The sequence below is a fragment of the Sapajus apella genome, unplaced genomic scaffold, assembly GCF_009761245.1.
Source record: "Sapajus apella isolate SASKATOON/1434 unplaced genomic scaffold, GSC_monkey_1.0 scaffold11, whole genome shotgun sequence".
NCBI classification, from domain to species: Eukaryota; Metazoa; Chordata; class Mammalia; order Primates; family Cebidae; genus Sapajus; species Sapajus apella.
The window spans coordinates 23,677,987-23,702,646 of record NW_022436951.1 but is presented as its reverse complement, the minus strand read 5'-3'; the positions used below and the strand labels follow the sequence as shown (position 1 = coordinate 23,702,646).

At 35.6% G+C, this 24,660-nt stretch overlaps 1 long non-coding RNA gene across 1 annotated transcript; it reads right to left on the bottom strand.

Annotated features, from left to right (window-relative positions):
* Nucleotides 1–1,196: 1,196 nt before the first annotated feature.
* On the bottom strand, nt 1,197–16,708 carry LOC116552176. The gene is made up of 3 exons (XR_004269261.1): nt 16,674–16,708; nt 16,014–16,015; nt 1,197–1,334 (listed from the first exon to the last, which is right to left on the bottom strand). It is a non-coding gene; the product is annotated as an uncharacterized LOC116552176 (long non-coding RNA).
* Nucleotides 16,709–24,660: the final 7,952 nt, after the last annotated feature.

Genomic DNA, 24,660 nt, shown 5'->3' with positions numbered 1-24,660 from the left:
GGATTTTTATACAAAGTTTATTTTTAATTGGCAAAACTTAAGAAGCAACCTAGATGTTCAGTTGGTACATGTTTAATAAACTGTAGTTCATCCAGACAATGGAGTATTATTCAGCTCTAAAAAGAAATCAGCTATCAAGTCATGGAAAGACATGGAGGAAACTTAAATGTATATTACTAAGTGAAAGAAGCCAATTTGAAAAAAAAAAAAAAAAAGACATCTGCAAGGAGTTAGAAGGAAGTGAGGGATAGACAGTGCAGAGAGGAATTTTAGCACTGTGGAAATATTCTGTATGATGCTATAATGGTGGTTACCTGTCATTAAGCATTTGTCATAACCCGTAGAATACACAAAACCAGGAGTGTACCATAATATAAACTATGTACTGCAGGTGATGATTTGTTTGTGTATTTTTTTTTGTAACATACACAACATAACAGACACTTGGAACTAACAAGTATATGTTACAGTTGTAACAAGTGCATCACTCTGGCATAAATGTTGATAGTGAGGAAGACTGGAGAAGGGAGAATAGAAATTTGAGAACTGTCTGTACTTTCTGCTTCATACTGCTGTGGACTTATAATTGCTCTAAAAAGTAAAGTCTATTTTTAAAAATATTTTCTGTGTTACTTCCTCAGAATTTACTTAGAAATTAATATAATGGAATACAGTATTGTTAAGCATATGTGATAAAGGAATTTTGAGATGATCAAAGTAATCTCACTTCTTTAAAAAGACTTTGTGTCTATAAATAGCCTAAAGTTTCTTCAGAAAAGCAAAAATATTTTTAGGTGTTGCAGATTTTTTAATATGGGTTGGTTGTTTTCTTGTTTCTTTTGTCTACATAGAAACAAAACAAGAATAAAATAGGTATGTATAGTAAATGTCTATTGCATATATATAACAATGTGTGGTTGTTATATAATTTTATATTGCTTCACTTTATTAAAATCAGTAATGAAGTAGCAATATGTTAGAATTTACAAAAGAGAAAAATTGTTCAATTCATTAGAAAATGAAATTTGTAAAACCTAGATAAAAATATAAAATTATTAATAATCTCTACAATATAATATTATTATTATGTACATATACATGTAGGTCTGATATGGTTTGGCTGTGTCCCCACTCAAATCTCACCTTGAATTCTCACATGTTGTGGAAGGGACCTGGTGAAAGATAATTGAATCATGAGGGGAGGTCTCTTCTGTGTTGTTCTCATAATAGTGAATAAATCTCATGAGATCTGATGGCTTTATAAGGTGGAGGTTTCCCTGAACAAGCTCTATCTCTCTTTGCCTGCTGCCATCCATGTAAGAAGTGACTTGCTCCTCCTTGCCTTCCACCATGATTGTGAGGCTTCTCCAGCCATGTGGAAGTCTATTAAAGCTCTTTGTTTTTTAAATTGCCCAGTCTCAGGCATGTCTTTGTTGGCAGCACAAAAACAAACTAACATAGTAAATTTGTAAGAGTAGAGTGAGACACTCCTGAAAAGATACCAGAAAATGTGGAAGTGACTTTGGAATTGGGTAATAGACAGAGGCTGGAACAGATTGGAGGGCTCAGAAGAAGACAGGAAAATGTGGAAAAGTTTGGAACTCCCTAGAGACTTATTGAATGGCTTTGCCCAAAATGCTGACAGTGATATGAACAATAAAGTCCAGGCTGAGGTGGTCTCCAATGGAAATGAGGAACATTTTGGGAACAGAAGCAAAGGGGACTCTTGTTATATTTTGGCAACAAGACTGGCAGCATTTTGCCCCTGCCCTAGAGATTTGTGGAACTTTGAAATTGAGAGAGATAATTTAGGATATCTGGCAGAAGAAATTTCTAAGCAGCAAAGCATTCAAGAGGTGACTCAGGTGCTGTTAAAGACATTCAGTTTTATAAGGGAAGCAGAGCATAACATTTTAGAAAATTTGCAGCCCGTCAATGAGACAGAAAAGAAAATCCTATTTTGTGAGAAGGAAGTCAAGCTGGCTGCAGATATTTCCATAAGTAATGAAGAGTCAAGTGTTAGTCCTCAACACAATTGGGAAAATGTCTTTAGGGTATGCCAGAGGTCTTCAGTGCAGCCCCTCCCATCACAGGCCCAGAGGCCTAGGAGGAAAAAGTAGATTCATGAGCTGGGCCCAGGGTCCTATGCTGTGTGCAGCCTAGGAACTTGGGGCCTAGTGTCCCAGCTGCTCCAGCCATGGCTGAAAGGGGCCAAAATTGAGCTAAGGCCATGGCACAGAGGCTACAAGTTTCAATCCTTGGAAACTTCCATGTGGCATTGAGCCTGCCACTGCATAGAAGTCAATAATTGGGGTTTGGTAACCTCCACCTAGATTTCAGAGGATATATGGAACCTGGATGTCCAGGTACAAATATGCTGCAGGGGTGGGGCCCTTATGAAGAACCTCTGCTAGGGCAGTATGGGAGGGAAATATGGTTTGGAGCTCCCACACAGAGTCCCTACTGGGTAACTGCCTAGTGGAGCTGTGAGAAGAGGACCAGTGTTCTCCAGACCCCAGAATGGTAGATGCACTGACAGCTTTCACCATATGACTGCAAAAGCCACAGACACTCAACACTAGCCCATAAAAGCAGCTGCGAGGGAGGCTGTGCCTTGCAAAGCCACAAGGGCAGAGCTGCCTAAGGCCATGGGAACCCACCTCTTACATCAGCATGACCTGGATGTAAGACATGGAGTCAAAGGAGATTATCTTGTAACTTTTAGATTTGACTGGGCCGCTGGATTTTGGACTTGCATGGGGTCTGTAAACCCTTTGTATTGGCCAATTTCTCCCATTTGGAATGGATGTATTTACCCAATGCCTGTACCCCCTGTACCCCCATTGTATCGAGGAAGTAACTAGCTTGCTTTTGATTTTACAGGTTCATAGGCAGAAGGGACTTGCCTTGTCTTGGATGACACTTTGGAGTGTAGACATTTGAGTTAATGTTGAAATGAGTTAAGACATTGGGGAACTGTTGGGAAAGTATGAAAGTATGTTTGATTTTGAAATGTAATGACATGAGATTTGGGAGGGGTAAGGGGTGGAATTATATGGCTTGGCTGTGTCCCCACCCAAATCTCCTCTTGAATTCTTGCGTGTTGTGGGAGGAACCCAGTAGGAGGTAATTGAATCATGGGGGGCAGGTCTTTCCTGTACTGTTCTTGTGATATTGAATAAGCCCATAAGATCTGATGGGTTTATGTGTTGTTTCCTTGAACAAGAACTCCGTTTTCTTGCTGCCATTCATGTAAGACATGACTTGCTCCTCCTTGCCTTCTGCTGTGATTGTGAGGCTTCCACAACCACATGCAATTGAGTCCATTAAACCTCTTTGTTTTGTAAATTGCCCAGTCTTAGGTATGTCTTTATCAGCAGCATAAAAATGGATTAATACAAGGTCTTAAATCAAATGTCATGCAAACATCAAAAATAATAGTAAAACAAAAACATGGTTTCACCCAGTATTCCATACACAAAGCAATATTTAATATCAGGCAAAAATAATGTTAATAATGGTAGCAGCAACCATAGGCAATAGCAGTTACAGCTTTGCATATGAGCTCTATTCCTAGCACTTTTCTATTTTTTTTATTTTTATATTTTAAAATTTTGTGGTTACACAGTAGATGTATGTATTTCTGGGGAACTCATAGACATACAGAGTATAAGACTAGCTACAGGAGGCTGGAAAGAGTATTGGGGACCCACATACTTTTCAATAATATCTCATTTGATCCCCACAATCACTCAGGATAATGAATTTTAAATTTCATTTTCCAAATGATATTGAGACTTGGGGAAGTTTAAAATTTACTGGTTACTCCCAGCACTTTGGGGGCCTGGGGTAGGTAGATCATGAGGTCAGGAATTTGAGATCAGGCTGGCCAATATGGTGAAACTCCATCTCTACTAAAAATACAAAAATTAGCGGGCATGGTGGTGTGCACCTGTAGTCCCAACTGCTTGGGAGGTTGAGGCAGGAGAATCACGTGAACCCAGGAGGTGGAGGCTGCAGAGAGCTGAGATCACTTGCCTGGGTGACAGAGCAAGGCTCCATCTCAAAAAAAACAAAAAAAAAAATACTGGTAACACACAAGTGCATAACTAAAGTTAGAATTTTGGAGGAAGAACTGTAGTGATTATGATATGCTAAGTAATGGGATGGATACATCAGTTGTACTTAATAAAGGCAAACATCAGTTGGTTGGACTAAATAAAGGCAAACAACAGTTTGGGAAATAAGTATTTTTTATCCACAATTCTTATTTTACGTAGAATAACAGAAAATATAGTTTACTGTATTTTGTATGAAAATACAGTAAAATATGGTTTGCTATATTTTATGTGGTTTCTAATATAGGTGTGTGCCTGTGTGTGCATCTATTTGCATATGAATTTAAGGACTCACCTTATCGGCTAAGTGCCCCAATTAAAAGGCACAGCATGGCAAATTGGATAAAGAGTCAAGACCCATCGATGTGCTGTATTCCGGAGACCCATCTCACATGCAAAGACACACATAGATTCATAAAGGAATATTTACCAAGCAAATGAAAAGCAAAAAAAAAAAAAAAAAAGAAAAAAAAGCAGGGATTGCAATCTTAGTCTCTGATAAAACAGGCTTTAAACAAAGATCAAAAAAGACAAAGTAGAGCATTACATAATGGTAAAGCGATCAGTGCAATAACGAGAGCTAGCTATCCTAAATATATATGCACCCAGATTCGTAAAGCAAGTTCCTAAAGACCTACAAAGAGAGGTAAAGGTACAAAGAGGAGCTGATACCATTCCTTCTGAAACTATTCAAATAATAGAAAAAGAGGAATTCCTCCTTAACTCATTTTATGAGGCTAGCATCATCCTGATAGCAAAACCTGGCAAAGACACAACAACAACAAAAACATTTTAAGGCCAATATCCCTGATGAACATAGTTGTGAAATAAAATCCTAGCGAACCAAATCCAGCAGCATATTAAAAAGCTTATCCACCACCATCTATTCGGCTTCAGCCCTGGGATGCAAGGCTAATTCAATGTACGCAAATCAATAAATGTAATCCATCACATAAACAAAACAAGTCATTTTAGGCAAGACACTGATGACTTCCCTTGCCTGTAGGCAGAGGTTTGCTGGAGGGACAAGATTTCGTTTTGTGTGAGTTTGAATAGGCAGAGGGAGGTCTGTTCAATAGGCAAAGCATCTCATGATAATATTACCTTCCTGAAGCTTCAGTGAAATTTCTATCAGATTCATACCTTGGAACTAATATTAAAACCAAAAGCAGTTTTGATCCTGCAATTTACCATGCACCTGTGTGATTCTATGCACAGTAAGACTGGCTGGTCTGCACAGCTGCATCTGGTGCAGAAGTGAGATGACATATGGGCTTCTGTTGCTTAGGAACTACATGGCACAAGGCTCCATCTTCCTTCATTGTTATCCACTTAATGGCCCTCATAACAGGCTCCTATTTATAACTTAATGACAGAAACAAGCTGTGGGAAACATTTGCTCATCACTCCCAACCTCCAACCCTTCCCTTGCGTTAGAGTGAATGTCACTGGGTCAGAGTGTGCTGAGAGGTAAAAAGGTAGGTGTGGAGGAAAGTATGATGTTGTAAGGAACTAATGGGATCTCTCATAAATCTCTCTCAGTTTCTCATTCCAGTTGCCAACTTCCCTGTCTTTTAAACAATCAGAGCATTTAAGTCACAAAATGCTGGTGCAACAAAGTTTTGACTGCAGTAAGTCAAGAAAGTACCTGGTTAGTTTTCACATCTAATTATTATGTAGTTACGTAAATTAATTATGCATTATGCAAAATTACATAATAATTTAAATAATTATACCCCTATATCTATGGATTTCTAAGCAGGAACACAGAGACAATTTTCGTCTCTTTTGAAGCCCAATATAAATGACACACAGTCACAGGTTTTTCCCTTGGGCTACAAATCTCACCAGTGTCTCACCTCCTTTGGGCATGGGGTAGAAAGTGATGGAGGGAGTTTATTATTAAACTCTTACCAAAAAGCATAGAACAAATTCTTTGCAAATCAGTTGGGGTGATTTTCACTATTGCTACTTCATTATGATTCCTTATTTATGTTTATTTCCATTTTACCCAGAGGTCATTTTATCAAGCCACCACTAGTTAGTCTATACAACACCTTTATATACATTTCAAATATATATATATAAAATTTTCCCAGTGGTGGTGCAGAGTTCGTGGTCTTGTTCAGTGATAGCACCAAGTCCTCCAGCAAAGAGCGCAAATCCAGTTCTCAATTCACTTGGTTAGATTCCTCAGGTCAAGTACAAACTTCAGAAATGCTTTGGTGGCTGTGACTACCACAGCCACAAAACATAGAGATCCACTGAATTTTTCAATTAAAAAAAATGAAATAATAATGTAAAATGTTTTTTAATTATATATTTATTGTGTACCAATGGTTCAAAATATGTATGCAGTGTTGAATGTCTGAATTGGGCTAATGAAAATCCTTATTACCACAAATTATATATATTTTTCTTGCGGGAACACTTAAAATTTACATAAAATCTCTAAATGCAACTTTATAATAATTAATTTTATCCATACACTTATACCTTATATTCCTTTTCATGTATATATTATATTTTATAATAAAATATGCAAATATTAAACATATACACATTAAAATGCTCTAGCTCTGTTTGTCTTTCTTCTCTTCTACCTTTTCTTTCCCTCAAAAAGGCATATGCATCTACATAATCATTAATGAAGAATAAATATCATCATCATTTGTTCAGAGTTTAGATGTGTTATTTATGAATTTATACGGTTAGTAACTGAGAGATATCATCATTAATGTTGAGGAGGATTTGTAAAAGCAAAGAAACTAAAGAAAATTGAATTAGATATGACAAACTGTATGGAAGTAAGTGTTATTTGAAGCATATCTTTTTAATAAAATCTGAAGGTCATTTTATATATTATTTATTTTGTTCAAATGCAACATAGTGCTATAAGTGCATTTGAAAAATAGGCAACATTAATTACAAAAAATATAATTAAAATGGACAAAGTACAAAGATAATAAAAAATGACAGAAAAATGAGATGCAGGAATAAGAGAAAGATCTTAGGGAAACGTAAATGTCAGACAGTAACTATATCTGTCTCTGTCTTTCTCAAGGGCTAAGTGGTCTCTAGACCATGGCTTTCTCTGCCTTCATTTAAAAGCGAAAAGGACCTTGGCAATTGAAGAACATGGCTTGCTGTTTCCTCATGGGCTCCAATGTATTGTAAATTTACCTTTCCTGAAAATCTGAATGGACATTGTACTCTACATGACATTGAATTTGTGCTGAGGACATCTAGTTCTATACCACATAATTACTGTGCGGATTCATTAAGGATGAGCTGATGTGACGGCAAATGCTAGAAAAGAGAGGTTTGCTGTACAAGCATGCAAAAGCATGATTATTTCTACTATATGCAAAATTAAGCCATGCAGAAAAATGATACACTAAATTAAACCACTAATAAATTACAGGACAACATAATTACCATATAAATAACAATTAGGTTAGTATTCTTATACGTAAATATTCATATATTAATATTTTTAATATATAAATGTCATAAATCAGTGAGAAGGATAAAAGACATATAGAAAATGGTCAAAAGTATTCAAAACAAAATCATCAAATATTTATTTCAAGCTGATAAAGTATATGGTTTCATCAAAAAAAAGCCAGCTAGTGAAGCCAGTGGCAGTTAAAACACTAGACAATTGTTGCCTATTAATTGACCAGCCTGTGTTGGTGAAGTTACGGATAAAAAGAAACTTACATAGTGCTGGTACAGGTATATATTCTTACTATATTCTAGGGCCAACTTGACAAAATATATGATGAATATTAAAATCATATTATTTAAACTACAAACATTATAAATCTACCTAGAGAGAATTAAAAAATCATCTCAAATATTTGCATAATCTTTCAGCATGTATTATGGATGTAATAACCGAGCGAGTTAGAAGGAAACGCCAAGCTCTGAGTTCAAATTATGAGTCCTTTATTCAGCCGGCGACCGAGAGTCAGCTAACGCTCAGAATCTCTCCGCCCCAAGGAAGGGGCTTGATTCCCCTTTATACTTTGGTTTAGGTACAGGAGGGGGCAGCCTAGGTGAAGCGGAATTTTACAGAAGTAGAACAAGCAAGTTAGTAGGAGTAGGCTGGTAACCAGGGGTCAGGAGGTTCCCAGGGTTGTTGGTTGCTAAGAGTATTTCCACACAATCAGTAACGGGTAGGAGAGGAAACTTACCATACAATCAATCACCAAGGAAGGTATTCACAATAGCAGGTAGACTTGCCAAGCAGGATGCCGCTACAGTGGTTACCTGTGCTGTGAATAGTGTGAACCACTCTTAACTGTTCAAAGCTTTGAGTGCAGCGTGATCTGGTAATGCACCTGAGGGGCTGCGGCAGGGAAGGAGAGGCTTGAGAGAGCTTGTCAGGTTTGTAGCTAAGATGGCGTCAGTTAGGCTAAACCAGGTTGGGTTACTACATGGAAACCATAACATATCCTGTGTACAGTTCAACACAACTGGAATGATTGTAAGAGAGGTATATATGATATTTGTTATGTTAGGGGTGTAATACAAGATCAGAAGGCAAAAAAAGATTTTTCAAAAAATTAGGTTGGGGAAACTGGTTATTTTCAAATAGAGAAATGCATTTTTGATTTTTATATCATATAATTTTGAACAGTATCAAAGTTTTAAATGTAAAATTTAATGTAAAGATTGTATAGAAAACACAGAAGATATTTTAAATAATAATGCTTTTCTAGGCTGGGTACAGTGGCTCATGCCTGTAATCCCAGCAATCTGGGAGTTTGGGGCAGGCAGATCACCTGAGGTCAGGGGTTTGAGACCAGCCTAGCTAACATGGTGAAACCCCATGTCTAATAAAAATACAGGGAAATTAGCCAGGCATGGTGGCGTGCATGCCTGTAGTCCTAGGCACTCAGGTGGCTGAGGCAGAAGAATTGCTTCAACTCGGAAGATGGAGGTTGCAGTGAGCTGAGATCATGCCACTGTATTCCAGCCTGTGATGACAGAGCAAGACTCCATTTCAAAAATCAATCAATCAGTCAATCAAATAAAAAGAGAATCCTTTTCTAATCAAGGCGTAAATCTTAAAAGCAAAAAATAATGAGATTAATAAATCTAATTAACACTTTTGTTTATTTTATAACTTTAGAATCCCAGCAAAAATATATACATAGCATAAAAATTTTCTTAATGTTAAATAATTTAATGATGAATTGGAAAAACTGTAGTAATGCAGGAAGCAATGAACTAATTATATCAACAGATGATAGTAAGAAAGCATAAATGACAAATATATAAAAATATACTCTATCTCTTTGGTGATAGTTAAAATGCCAAATAAAACAGTAAGATTATATTTCTCATGTATTTTATTAGTGATAATTAATAAAGATGATATGCACAATGTCAATTGTGAGAAACTGTGAGAAAATATTTCTTCTTATGCACTGCTGGTGAGAAGATAATTGTATAGCCTGTTCAGAGTTAAATTAGGCACAGTGAGACTTCAAATTACTACAGAGTAATTTGAATCAGATTTGTCCTCTTCCTGAAAGCCAAAAAAAAACTGTCCGAAACATAGTAAACAATTTTTTTCAGGTATTGGATATTTGTGCATCGTTCTGATCAATGTTAAAAAAATGAGATGATTACCACAAACTGGGTGACGTAAAACAACAGTGAATTGTTCTGTCAGAGTTTTGGAGGCTGTAAGCCCAGGACCATGAAGACTCCATTGCCTCTTTGTATCCCTTGTGTTCCCAGACATTCTTGGTTACTGTTGGTTGTTGGGTGTCCTTGGCATTCCTTGGCTTGTAGCAGCCTAATTCCAGTTTCTGCCTCCAACTTCTCTGTGTGTATGTTTGTGCCTCTTTTCCTCCTCTCTTCACCTTATAAAGGCTTTGGTCATATTGAATTTAGGGTCAACTGTTGCCCAGTGTAACCGAATCATACTGATTACTTCTGCAAAGACCCTATCTTCATGTAAAGTAATACTCTAAGGTTACAGGTCATTATAGACTGACTGTTTGTGTCCTTACCCATACACCAAATTCATGTGTGACTGTATTTGGAAACAGAGACTCTTTTGAAGTAATTAGGTTAAATTAGGTCATGAGGGTGGGGCCTTGATACAATAGGATGTGTCCTTTCAAGAACAGACACCAGAGTACTCAATCACACTCTCTTTCTCTGTCTGTCTCTCTCTTTGCCATTTGAGGATAGAGGAAGAGGCAGCTGTCTATGAGCCAAGAAGAGATTTTTTTCACTGGAAACCAAATCAGCAAGCATCTTCATCTTAGATTTCCTAGTCTTCCAAATTGTCAAAAATAAATTTCTGCTGTGGCATTTTGTTTCAGCAGCCTGAGCAGACAAAGACACAGATGGACATATTTTTTGGGGGGACACTATTTACCCAATCCAAATTGTTTGGCTTTGTATCTAGCAAACCTTTCCCAAACTGGGATGGAGGAGTAAGGGAGACATCCAAACAAAGCCAGTGATTTCTCTGAGATGAGAGAAAGAGATCAGAACTTAGGGACTCTGGAATGTCTGTTATTCAAGCAACATATTCCTGAAAAGGAGATAGCTATGTGGAAAAAGTGTTGTAGACATCTGCCAGATGTCGGCTTAAGACTTAAGAAAATACCATAAGGCTGGGGAAAGAACAATTATTGAGGAGCTGTAAGATGAGGTATTAGCAGTTTGCTTATAAGACTGGGAGACATTCAAGCTCCCAGCAGCCCAAAGTGGGAAATGTTTCTAAATATCTCTTAAATCTAGTAGAGGCCCTAGAAGAACAATACCTGAGTCATAGGTGCAAATAACCCTGAACATAAAATCTACTGTAAAATATAGCCTTACAAATGTTAAAAATAAGTAAATCAACTGCCCACTAAAGCAAAATTTAAACATTTAAAGAAGAAGTTAACAAAATACTGACAGTCACAGGTAATTCACAATGTCCAGCAATAGAAATATTTAGCTAATAAAGAGAGAAGAAGCAGGTAAAGACATTAAAACATCTGTCATAAATATGCTTAAAGATTTAAAAGATAACATTAACATAATGAGGTTAGAAACAAAAAAAGATGTAAAAATTAACGGAGTGGAAATTATGGACCTGAAAATTATAGTATCACAAATCAGAAGTTTATCAGATACATTTATTAGCCTATGCTGTGGTTTTAGCATTCCTGACAAAACTAAGGTTGGAATCTTAATTTCCAGTGCAGCAATGTTGGAGCTGGAACTTTTAAGAGGTGAGGGCTAACGAGAGGCATTTTGGTGATGGGATATCCACCCTCATGGGTGGGTTGGTGTCATTCTTGCGGTATTGAGTTATTCCTCTCTTGAGACTGGACTGGCTATCGTTGAAATAGATTAGTTTTCACAAAAGCTGTTTGTTATAAAGCAAGAACACTTCTCATCTTTGGTCTCTCTTTGCACATGCCCACTTACCTTTCTGCTTCTTGACTGTGCTGTGATGCAGCATGTGGCCCTCACCAGAAGCTCAGCAGATACCAGTGCTATGCTCTAGAACATTCCAGTTGCTAGCATCATGAGCTAAATTAATCTCTTTTCTTTATAAATTACCCAGTCTCAGGTATTTAGTTACAGAAACAGACAGCTGATTAATACAGCACATTAGGCAATAGAAAGATCAATTAACTTCAAAACACTCCAATAGAAAATATAAAATGTGAAACTCTGAATAATAATTTCAAAAGACTGAAAAAAATAAGATGTCCTTTGTAACTTGTAAGATAAAAACAAGCCATCTAAAATGATGTAAGTAGAGTATCAAAAGAAAAATGAAGTTGGGAAATTTATTTGAAAAAAAAGTGTCTGTAAATTTCGAAAAATGATGAAATATAAGGATGCAGATCCAAAAATCTTAACAAACCATGGGGTTGGTGCAGGGGAAGTGCGAAATTACACAAAGCCACTTCATAATTAAATTTCTGAAAAACACTGATAAAGAGAAAAGAAATAATCTGAGAAAAAAGATTATAGAACAATGATCAGAGTTACAACTAATTTCTTATCCAAAAGAATGGGATCCAATGGACATTGGAATGGCATGTTTAAAACACTCAATATTAGCAGAATATAATTTGCTAAAATGTTTGGACTCTGTCAATCTTCTCACTACATGTATTTCCTGTATCTGTATCCACCAATGGTTTAATCTGCATTTCTTTACTTCACATACATTGATTGTGTGGCTACTTAATATATTTAGTAAAAGTTTTAGCATAGGAAAGCATAAGCCTTCAAAATACTTTTGACTGATGACCAGTGTTAGCCTTTCTTTAAAATAAAAACAAATGACATTTGTAAACACTGAAGTTCAATACGGCAGCGAAAAGATTTTATTTCTCTCTTTTATAAACCTAAAACTTACATTTTTGCCTGGCCCCACATTGTCAATAGCAATTTTTTGTTTGCTTCTTTTGTTATCAAATATTCAATGAAGAAATATGTTTAAAATAAGATGTTTGAAAAAATCTTTGCTGAATGCAGCATAAAAATTTAAATAAAGTTATTTAAATTTTTTAAAATATACATTTCTTATGCCTTATCTAATTTTCGTGATATCAGAATTACAAATACTGGAAAAAATGATATATATTTAGTATTGTATATATAATTTTTATATATATATATATACACATATATGTGTGTATATACACATAAATATGCACACAAATCTATATGTGTACAGATTTCTATATGTGTGCATATATATGTATACTATATATAAAGCCCACTTTCTACATGTTCTACGTTAAGAGAAATTCTTTTTTTTTGATGTGGTTCCCAAATCAAGCATTTCATGTTTGCCTGCTCTAAACCTTGCAGAAAACACAGTTTCATGTCAATAATCAATATTAGATAATAATTCTATACACTATAATGAACCATAAATAAATGATTACTTTCTGATGTTGTGCTTTTACAAAAAGGAAGAAAAACAATTATTGTTAGAAACGAAAATATTGTGATATTTCATCTTTCAAGACCCTGGACTTTAAAAAAGTCATGTGCAAAGATTACAATGTTGTATGTATGTATGCATAAAGATTTTTATTGTAATTCTTTAAAACATACTCTTTGTAAGTAATCCATACATTTTCAGTACTACTTGTGACTTTCTTTTTATTTTGTATTTCTATTTATAAAACAAGTTAACTGTTTCAATAATATTACTGTCAGGCATTGAATGTATGATTCAATAAGAAATATCCAATTTTAATTGCTAACCATAATATTAGAAAAGATAATAGTTTTAACTCACATATCACACTCTTTGTAGTTAGGCTAAATTGAATTATCTTTAAACAATAGATGTAATGCTTTATAACAAATTTAAATTCATTTGGGGTACATTTCATTTTAAACATTATGTTCTTAGAAACTTATGGATATATATTACTAAACTAAATGGTTTATAATTAAATTGAAGTTACCAACATCATCAAAAATAATTATTTCTTCTTATACATCTTGATTTTCTCATTATGCAAATTTGGTCTATCAATTATTATGTACATCTTTTGGATAAGAGGCAATGTAGATTATGTTTCCAGAATGATGCATCTGTTCTGATTTAACTACCCATCAGTGACTATAAATTGTTGAGTAATTTTGTTTGATTGGCAAAATAATTTTAGAGCAGTTTAAGCAATATTGTTGCATATGTGCCTGGATTCCCAATACATTTATTTTTCCTGTAGAATATCAAGTAAAAAGATACTAATAGTCTGTTTTCCTCATGAGTCATTTAAACTGATCCTTGACAAAAATGCAATTAAAGTTTGTTCTGGTTAAAAAGTTTTCCAATATGTTATATAATCAGATTTTATCATTTTGAGTGTTCGAATTTATGCCCAACAACAATAATTTTCTCCTTGAATTTTTTAAGAGAAATTAAACCATTGACCGTTCTTCATCTATGATGTGGGCAACCATCCTCAAGTTTCTCAAATAAAATACAAAGTCGTTATCCTGGCTCCCCTAATTCTCTAACAACACGCACTCAAGACACCAAAAAAATCCACCGGCTGTGTCTTCAATTTGGTTACGAACTCTAACTGACTGCTTCTTACCTTCTCTACCACCACCACAGCTGGAGTCTAAAGCCCTCAATATCTTGACTATGACAGTTAGCCTCAACGGATCCTCTATTTTCTCCTTTGGCGCTTCTTGTTCTATTATCATCAAGGTAGTTGGACAGATCTTCTGGTCAAAAATATTAACGGCTAATGACTTTCTACATCATTCCAAATAAAAGTCAAAATCCTTAACCAACATCATATTGCCCTCATCATTCACCTAGCTGTACCTTCTGACCATATCTGCCTGACACTCTCCATATTCCTACTTTTTCCAGGTAGCGTCTTTCTGCTCCTCACACACGTTTGATATACCGTCATGTATCACTTAATAATGGGGCTACATTATGAGAAATGCATCATTTGGTGATTTCATTGTTGCGTGAACATCACAGAGTGTACTTACATAAACCTGGGCGTAGCCTACTATACACCTAGGCTGCTTCTAGGCTACAAACCTGCACAGCGTGTTGCTGTACTGTAGGCAATTGTTACACAATGGTAAGTGTTTGTGTGTCTAAACATATTCAAACATAGAGAAGTCACAGTAAAGGTACATTATAAAAGATAAAAAATAATATACCTATATAGGACACTTACCATGAAAGGAACTTACAGGACTGGAAGTTGCTCTGAGGGAGTAGGTGGGTGAGTGGTGAGTGAATGTGAAGGCCTAGGACATTAACTATATACCACCGTAGACTTTATAAACACTGTGAAAGTGGGACACACTAAATATTTTTTAAAATTATTTCTTAAATAACAAAATAACTTTGACTTATTTTAACTTTTTAGCTTTATAAACTTAAATTTTAATGACTCTTTTGAAACAATACTTAGCTTACAACATGAACACACTTTAAAGCTGTACGAAATTATTTTTTCTATCTTTATTCTATTAGCTTTTTTCCATTGTTAAACTTTTTTATTTTTAACCTGTTACACATTTTTTTGTTGTTGTTAAAAGCGAAGAGAAAAACACATTAGCCTGGGCCTACACAGGATCAGGATCACTAATATTGCTGTTTAATTAGTGTGATTGTTCATATCAGCTACACATCTTGTCCCAGGGGAAGATCTTCAGGGGTAATAACACTCAGGGAGCCATCATCTCCTGTAATAATCAGGCCTTCTTCTGGAAGACCTGCTGAAGGACCTGCCTGGAGCTTTTTTATAGTTACCTTTTTAAAAATAAATATAACTATTCCGGGTGCTGTGGCTCGTGCCTGTAATCCCAGCACTTTGGGAGGCCGAGGCGGGCAGATCATGAGGTCAGGAGCTCAAGACCAGCCTGGTCAACATGGTGAAACCCCGTCTCTACTCAAAATAAAAAAAATTAGCTGGGTGTGGTACTGGGCGTCTCAGCTACTCAGGAGGCTGATGCAGGGGAATCTCTTGAACCTGGGAGGCAGAGGTTGCAGTGAGCTGAGATCGTGCCACTGCACTCCAACCTGGGCAACAAGAGCAAAACTCCATCTCAAAAATAAAAAATAAATATAACTAGAAGGAGCACACTCTAAGCTGATAACAAATTGTATAGTATAGTAAATATGTAAACCAGTAATATAGTGTTTGTATTTATTATCAAGTATTATTTACTGCACGTAACTATATATGCTATGCTTTTACATGACTGGAAGAACAAGTAGGTTTTCACCAGCCTCACCAACACCTGAGTAATGTGTTCAACTGCTACATTACAATGGCTATATTGTATACGGTTTGTATAATGTAGATATACTGTAATATATTTAGTTGATATATTACACATGTGTTTGACAATTATCACTTCTCCTTTAGAATGCAAGTTACATTATAGTAGGAAATTGGGTTTATTCTTGGCAGTATTCTGCACACCAAGATTAGTGTCTGTCCATGTTAGGTCTACAATAAATAATAACTAAAGAAGTTAAGTTCTCTGCATGTGTAAATTAGGCAACCCAGTGAATTTAAAGTGAGTTTTTCTACTGTTGTTAATTAATATGAAAAGAAATACTATACCATTAACTAAACATTACACAAAATGCGAAGAACTTTGATTTTGTTTTAACAGCAAAGGTACAGTGCCATACATATACTTATCCCCAATGATACACCTAGTCACAAAACCTTATATATATATATATATATATATATATATATATATTTTTTATATTTTTTTTTTTTTTTTGTAGTTATTTGTGAGATGAGTCTCACTCAGTAGCCCAGGCTGGAGTGCAGTGATGTGATCTCAGCTCACTGCAACCTCCACCTCCTGGGTTCAAGTGATTCTCCTACCTTAGCCTCCCAAGTAGCTGGGATTACAGGGGATTTCATGACTTGCCCACTTTAGCCTCCCAAAATGGTAGGATTACAGGCATGAGCCAACATGCCTTTCTTGGTCTTTTCTTTTTTTGAGACAGAGTCTCACTCTGTCACCAGACACCAGGCTAGAGTGCAGTGGTGCGACCTTGGCTCACTGCAACCTCTGCCTCCCGGGTTCAAACAATTCTCCTGCCTCAGCCTCCTGAGTAGCTGGGACTACAGGTGCACATCACTACGTCCAGCTAATTTTTGTATTTTTATTAGGACGGGGTTTCACCATCTTGGCCAGGATGGTCTCAATCTCTTGACCTCGTGTTCCACCGCCTAAGCCTCCCAAAGTGCTGGGATTACAGGCATGAGCCACCGTGCCTGGCCCTTTCTTGTTCTTTTAAATGTAAGCTTCCGTACCTATAAACTTCTCCCTTTAGCACTGCTTTTGCTGTTTCATACGTTCTGTTCTATTTTGTTTTTGTTTTCTGTTATTTTTAATTTTCCAATTTTCCTTGTGATTTACATTGGTGAAGGTTGTGTGCTTAAGTTCCATGGTTTTGTAATTTTTCATTTTATATCTGTTACAGATTTATAACTTCATCATATTTTGGTCAGAGAAGATACTTTGTGTGATATCTATCTTTGAAATGCATTGAGATTTAAGAGATCTTATTTAAGAAATCTCATTATTGAGATTTGTGGCCTAATTCCAGGTCTATCCTGAAAAAATGTCTTGTGTGCATTTGAGAAGGTTGTGTATGCTGTTGTTGCAGGGTAGAGTGTTCTGTATACGTCCATTAGATTGAGTTGGTATATTGTGTTAAGTCCTCCATATGTTTACTTATCTTTTGTATGGTCGATCTATCTATTATTGGGGGGGAGGGCATTACAGTTTTAATCTATTACCATAGAACTGTTTTTCACTTCAATTCTGTCAGCCCTGGTTTTGAATATTTTGATGGTCTGTTATTAGGTGTATGCTTATAATTATTGTATCTTCTTGGTACATTGAAACTTTTATTAATTATGATTTCCTTATTTTCTCACATAATTTTTAATTTAAAATTTATCATTCTTATTACAGTATAGCCACTCCTGCTCTCTTTTGGTATTTTATTGCATGGAATATCATCTATTTTCATTTTGTATCTTCAATCTATTTATGCCTTTGGCTCAAAAGTGAGTCTCTTGTAGATAGCATATAGGTGGTCCAGGTGGCTTTTAATCCATTGTGCCAATTTGCCGTTTGATTGGAGAGTTTAACCAATTGACACTTAGAGCAATTACTGATAGAGAGGGGCATACTTATGTTATTTTTGTCATTTGTTTTATAAATGCTTTATAGATTTTTGTACCTATTTTTTTGCATTACTGTCTTCTTTTGTGTTTACTTGATTCATTTTTGTAGAGAAGTGTTTAAATTTCTTTCTCATTTCCTTTTGTACATCTTCTAAGCTCCCTAATTGTGGTTACTATGAAAATTGCATCTCGGATTCTCAAATTAAAATACTCTAATTTGAATTTACACCAGCTTAACTTTGATAACATGCACAATCTCTGCTCCCTTTACAGCTCAATATTCACACTTTATAGTTGGTTTTTTGGCTTGTTTTCTTTTCTTTTCTTTTGAGACAGGGTTTTGCGCCATAGCCCAGCCTGGAGTGCGGTGGTGCAATAATGGCTCACTGCAGCTTCCGCCTCTCAGGCTTAAGTGATACAACTACTTCAGCCTCTTGCATAGCTAGAAGTATGGGCATGCAGCACCATACATGGCTAATTCCTTAAATTAAAAAACAATTGTAAAGACGGAGTCTCACTATGTTGCCTAGGCTAGTGTCAAACTCCTGAGCTCAAGCAATCTTCCCACCTTGGCCTTCCAAAGTGCTAGGATTATAGGTGTGAGCCACCATGTCCAACCCTCTTAGTAGTTGACATCATAAGATTACACCTTGATATATTGTGTGTCCCCCAAGATAAACTAATAACTTTTAAAAAATGCATTAGTTTCTAAATTATGTGGAAAACAAAATGTGGAGTCACAAACCAAAGTTACATTTCTATTAGCATTTAGACTAATAATTGTTTCATTTAAAATGAGTTAACCTCTTAAATCATGTAGAAAACAAAATGTAGAAGTACAAACTCTTGTTACAATTATGTTCGTTTTTATAATTGCTCATAGATTTACCTTTATTGAGTTTCTATTTATACACATTGTTTTGAATTACTTTCTAATGTTTCCACCCTGCAGGATTTCCGTAAGCATTTCTTGCAAGATAGGACTAGTAATGATTAACCTCAGCTTTTGTTTATCTGGGAATGTGTTAATTTCCCCCTTTCTTTTGAAGAAGGTTTTGGTGGATGTAGGATTCTTAGTTCTGTTTTTTGTTTTGTTTTTATCTCTTAGCCCTTTGAATATACTAACTCACTGCCTTCTGGCCTCAAGTTTCTGAAGAGAAATCTGCTGATAACTTTCTTTCTTCTGCCTATTCAAATTTGTCTTTGAATTGCTCTTGTAAATTTTATTTCAGTGATCGTACTTTTCAGCTCCAAATTTCTTTTAGTTTTTCTATCTGTTTATTGATAATTTTCTGTTGTTCATCCTGCATTTTCTTAACTTTCCATGCATCGGTAGTTTTGGAGCATCTTTAAGAGAGTTACTTTAAAGCATTGTTTAGTAGTTCTTCAATCAAATCTTTTTTGGAGAGAGTTTCTGTTTATTCATTTATTTTTTCTTTGAATGGGCCAGTTTCCTATTTCTCTACACTTGGTAATTTTTTGCTAAAAACTGAAAATTTTAATCCAATCGTGTACTAAGTCTGGAAATCAGATTTTCATGCTGCCCCTGGCGTTCACTGTTTTTGTTTGTATTTATTTATCTTTTTGTTGTAGATTCTGTGCCAAGCATCAGGCTGAGGTGGAAACTTAAAGTACTCTCAGTCTTTTCTGAACCTGCAACCTTCCCTGGTGATACATGATCACTTTCTAACTTTCTTCATATATGTATTTGTTTTTTAATGTCTTAGTCCTTAATGCCTAGCTTGTAAAGGGGGAAAAAAGAGAAAAATGAAGCAAGGAAGAAGGATGTTGGCATTTTCATGACCCTGAACGTCACTTCAACTGGAGGAAGAGGGGCTTGTCACATGGGAGAAGGTGCAACAATAATAACCATGCACCTCTTTGCATGTCTTTGCTCAGAAACAGCAATTAGATCTCCAATACTTGCTGGAGAAGACCATGGCATAGAGCAAAATACTTTTATAAGACATATTTTTAAGAATCATTTTTAAAAAGTGAATGAAAAATATAAAACCAACTTCATACATCCTGTGGCCCTCTACTTAAACTACAAATGGTTAAGAAATTGAAAATAAAACAAATACAAATATTCCTAGTGAATAAACAATTTCTTGAAAATACAGAGATATGTTGTTACAGCCACGAGTATACTTAGCACCATATTCACCAAAAAATTGCTAAGAAAATACTTTAAAAGTCAAGTTGAAACCTCATTTTTATTTTCCTCTAGGAAAAAAGTCACTTTGATATATTTTCAAGAAAACTGAAATACATTTTAGTATAATTTAAATTCTTTCTTCAAAAAAGCTTTTCTGCATTTAATAGAATTCTTGTTAATGAGTAAGTAGAAAAAAAGCAATAACTGGATTAAACAACTTCATATTCTTCATAGATCTAAAAGAAAAAAGATTAAATACTTAACTGATTATTAGACCCACTTAAAGAAAAACAAGAGTTGCCAAGAAAGTAGATTAATTTTGTATATGCAACTATAAACCAGTTCTCCCTGTGATCAGTTGCATGCAATCATGCCTTTTCTATCTTGCTGTCACTGCTCTGCATAGTCTGCCCATAGTTTTTAGACTCTGTCAAGAATCCCAGCACTTTGGAAGGTCGAGGTGGGTGGATCACTTGAGGTCAGGGGTTCGAGACCAGCCTGGCCAACATGGTGAAACCCTGTCTCTACTAAAATACAAAAGTTAGTTGGGCATGCTGGCATGCACCTATAATCTCAGCTACTAGGGAGGCTGCGGCAGGAGAATTGTTTGAACCCAGAAAGTGGATGTTGCGGTGAGCCGAGATGGTGCCACTGCACTCCAGTCTGGGTGACAGAGCAAGACTCTGTCTCAAAAAAAAAAAGACAATATCAGAATTAAAGTATACACAAACACACACACAAAGACAATTAGATCAAATTTATAAATATAGATGTAGAAAGGTAGAAATATAGATACAGTTGTAGATGCAGATCATACATGAAGCAAGCAAACAGTAAATCCCAATTTTTATTTTGTTATTATTTTTTCTTCATTTCCATTGAAATCAGAGATAAACTACATTCTAATTACATTCTTTCCGTTCCTTCCATTTTCTCTCTTATCAGTCCTCCTGGCTTTTTTGCCACACTGAAGCCTCAGTTTCAGACATCAGAGTCAATAGGCAATCGCTATACAATTCCTACCTGGAGCATGACACAACTTTTCGCTTCACTCTTCAGGTGATTCTAACATAGGTTGATCACAAGTATTTCCATCCTGGGAGTGGGAGGGTTCCTATGTTGCTCTGGACTGCTACTCTCCGTTTTCAGAGTTCTTCGTCTCTTCTGGAGGACTAATGGGGACATCTTCAGTCAGTGGTTCCCTTCAAAAAGGGTCCCCTTCCTAAAGTCTCAGGTTCCTCTCCATAGAATCAATTTTGCAGGAAAAAGTGGGGGTGGGAAACTTCATAAGCCTCTACAAACTTAATGTAGAGAGGAAGGGAATAAAAAGAGCATCAATAACAAAAACAGCAACAAAAATAGCATGGCTTTCGTTTTTACTGTTGCTAAATATTCATGTTCTGCATAAGCGGAGATTATTCTTTTCTACAGAAGTGCTGCCTTTCAGAGCTTTAGCTATAGTCTGTCCTCAGTTCCTTCCCAAGAACCATTAAACTTCACCCTCTTTCCTGATAACATTACTTTCATGTTATGTCCGGCTACCAGGGGACTGCACGGAGCTGTATTTGGATTTGCTTTCCATCTGGAATAACAAAAATTCCGTGACATTAATGATCAAATAATTATAACATTTTCGTTAACTTGCGAAAATTAATATTGATTATTTTCAAGGAAAATAACTTTCCAAAATGGCTGTCCAGTAATTTTTTAACTCACAAAAAAGCAAACTAGAAAAATTTGTCAGTGTAAAATATGAGAATGTATTTTATCGATGTCTATAATGGAATGAGGAAACTCAGAAGGGCAAAATTGAAATATGCAGTTAAAACACAAACACACATAAGCACAAACACTTTCACAGAGAAGTTTATAGCTTTAGAGCTGACAAAAGATCTTATGAAATACAATATTGCTCATTAGTAGAGAAACCGAGAAGAGTAATGAGTGAGGTTTGAAGAGTAGGTCATAAAAGAACATATCTGACACCAAGGCACAATGAAACACAATTAAAATGTTCTCAAGACAATTCGTAAAAGGATGAAACGTATTGCACCAAGTTTTATAGCCTAATAAAACTAAAATGTACCTTCACTCTGTTGGAAAGGTTTATGAAGAGGAAGGAAAGACAAGGTGATATAAACAGGCGGTTTCTATGGTTTCTGAGATATTATCTGAAAGGACAGATGAACTCTTCTTCATTTATAATACAATGGAAACATACCGGAATAAAAATAGTGGGCGTGAGTTATTTTACGACTAGAACTAAATATTGTATCTATATTGAAGTGAAATTTTTAAAAAATCAAAATTAAAAACCATTCTATGCAGCAAGCTACCTTAAGAATTTCTATCCACAGTTACCCTAAGACTTTTATTCTTTTCTTTGCAAAATGAATAGATAGTGGATGGGTAGACAGATAGAGAATTCATTTTTTTCTCAGAAAAAAATGTTTTTTAGTAAAACAGGTAATAGGGAATAGAAAATAAAATTAGTACATATATTTATATCTGTGCATGCAAACTAAAATTACCATTATGTCATTAATATAATAATTTAATGGTAACATTATATCACTGTATTATCACTATTATGCTGTTGTTACTATGTACTGTTTAATAGAATTGGCCCATTGTTTAACGAAATTTACTCGTAATAAATAGAGCTATGAATTATATTTACAATGCGTAATAGCTTCATATAAACAGAATATAAAGGAATTGGCGTGTTGTATTAGAGGTCTCATTCGTGTTTACTATGAACAGTTTAAACTCATGTGAGTCTATGGGTTTAAATATGGTAATCATTAAACCTTTTCTTCTATCAGTCCTATCTATCTGCTTATAGAGTTTTAGTGGTGACAATGTGATAGTTCTTACAATGTGAATTTTATCACTTTTAACGATAAAATTTACATTTTCCAGTACTTTTGTTCATATTGAATTTTGGCAGGATGATGGAACAGGGAAAGAACATTTCCACTGAGACATAAAACCACGCTTTCTGAGACTTGTATTCTAAACTTGTATTCTAAACTTGTACAATGGATTTGCCAACTTGGTTTCTGGTCATTATCAAAATGAATAGAAAAATAACATTTTAGGTTAACATAACTCCAACCAAGTCATTATGTTTTTTCCTCTGTAGATCTATGATTTTTAAAATGTAGCAAGTTTTTATGGGTTAAATTTCACCTCCAAAAGGTATATTGAAGTCTTAATTCCCAGTATTTTAGAACGTGAGCTTAGTTGGAAATAGTGTCGTTGAAGATGGTTGTGGACATGACAATCAAGATGGATCTGCCTCACTTGTTTACTCAGAAACCCAGACCAACAGAGGTTCTGTTGTCTTCAGAACATGACTCCCAAAGTCAAACAAGAATATTAAATCACCAGGTTTCCTAAGTTGATGGCAATCCTTGCAAAGTCCCTCTTTTTTTTTTTCTTGACAACGTGTATAATTTGCTGTCATGAGTTTATGGAGAGAGTTACTGGCCTAACTTGAACAGAAGAGTTAAACAAATTAAACAGAATTCCTCAGTATATCTGGACTTGAAGTTCTTCAAGCAAACTGTTTATTTCCCTAAAATCTGATAACTCGTGAAATAAAAAGACAAAAACTTTCACACACAACTCGTATAAAATATGCATCAAAACTAGAATTTTGCAATCTAAACTCCTCTTAAAAAGAAGTTGGCCACCTTGGTAAGATTCCTTTGTTGAAGCAGGGAACTTCTTGATCAGACCCTGATTTTGTTCCCTGGAAGTCTCTTTACATCCATTATGCCTCCTGGCAACATACAAAGTGAATGTTTGACAACAGCCCTTCTTTGGTGTGCTACAGTTTTTCTACAGCTCTACAGATTTTCAGCTTGTTTCTTGAACATGCAAGTGCAGGCCCAAGTCTTGTTTCCCTGCTTGAATTGCCCAAGGCTATTTTAGTCCCAGTTTTATGATTCTTTGGTAAATATAATTGTCTAAGGTGTCAGTGAGGTTCTAGGATCTGCTTCCATACAATTCTATCTGCTTGTTTCTATCTCCAAATGTTTTTCCTATTCACAAAGTCACTACCGTCCACTTATCTTTCTTTTTCACAAATAATCTCAGCTAGTTTGAGATTCATCTCACTTCGTCCTATAATGGAAACACTTTCTTCAAATGAAAAGTTTTACTGCCTGTTACAGATTGACTGTGTCCCCACCCAGATCTCATCTTGAATTGTAGCTCCCATAATTTCTACATGTCGTGGGAGGAACCTGATGGGGGGGTGATAGAATCAGGGGGGTTGGGCCTTTTCCATGCTGTTCTTGTGATAGTGCATAAGTCTCATGAGATCTGATGGTTTCATAAAGAGCAGTTCCCCAGCACACCGTCTCTTGCCTGCCACCATGTAAGATGTAAGATGTGCCTTTGCTCCTCCTTTGCCTTCTGCCAGGATTGTGAGGTCTCCCAAGCCATGTGGAACCATGAGTCCATTAAACCTCTTTTTCTTCATAAATTACCCAGTCTTGGGTATGTTTTATTAGCTGCATGAGAATGGTCTGATACATTGGGTTTTGTTACTCAAAACCATTTTAGATAGTATTTGTTAGTGTGGCCCAGCAGGACTCAGCCTTTTCAGTTACCATGCCTTTGAACATTGAAGTTTCTATGTAGTCCATCTGATTATTGTTTAAAACTCAGTCGT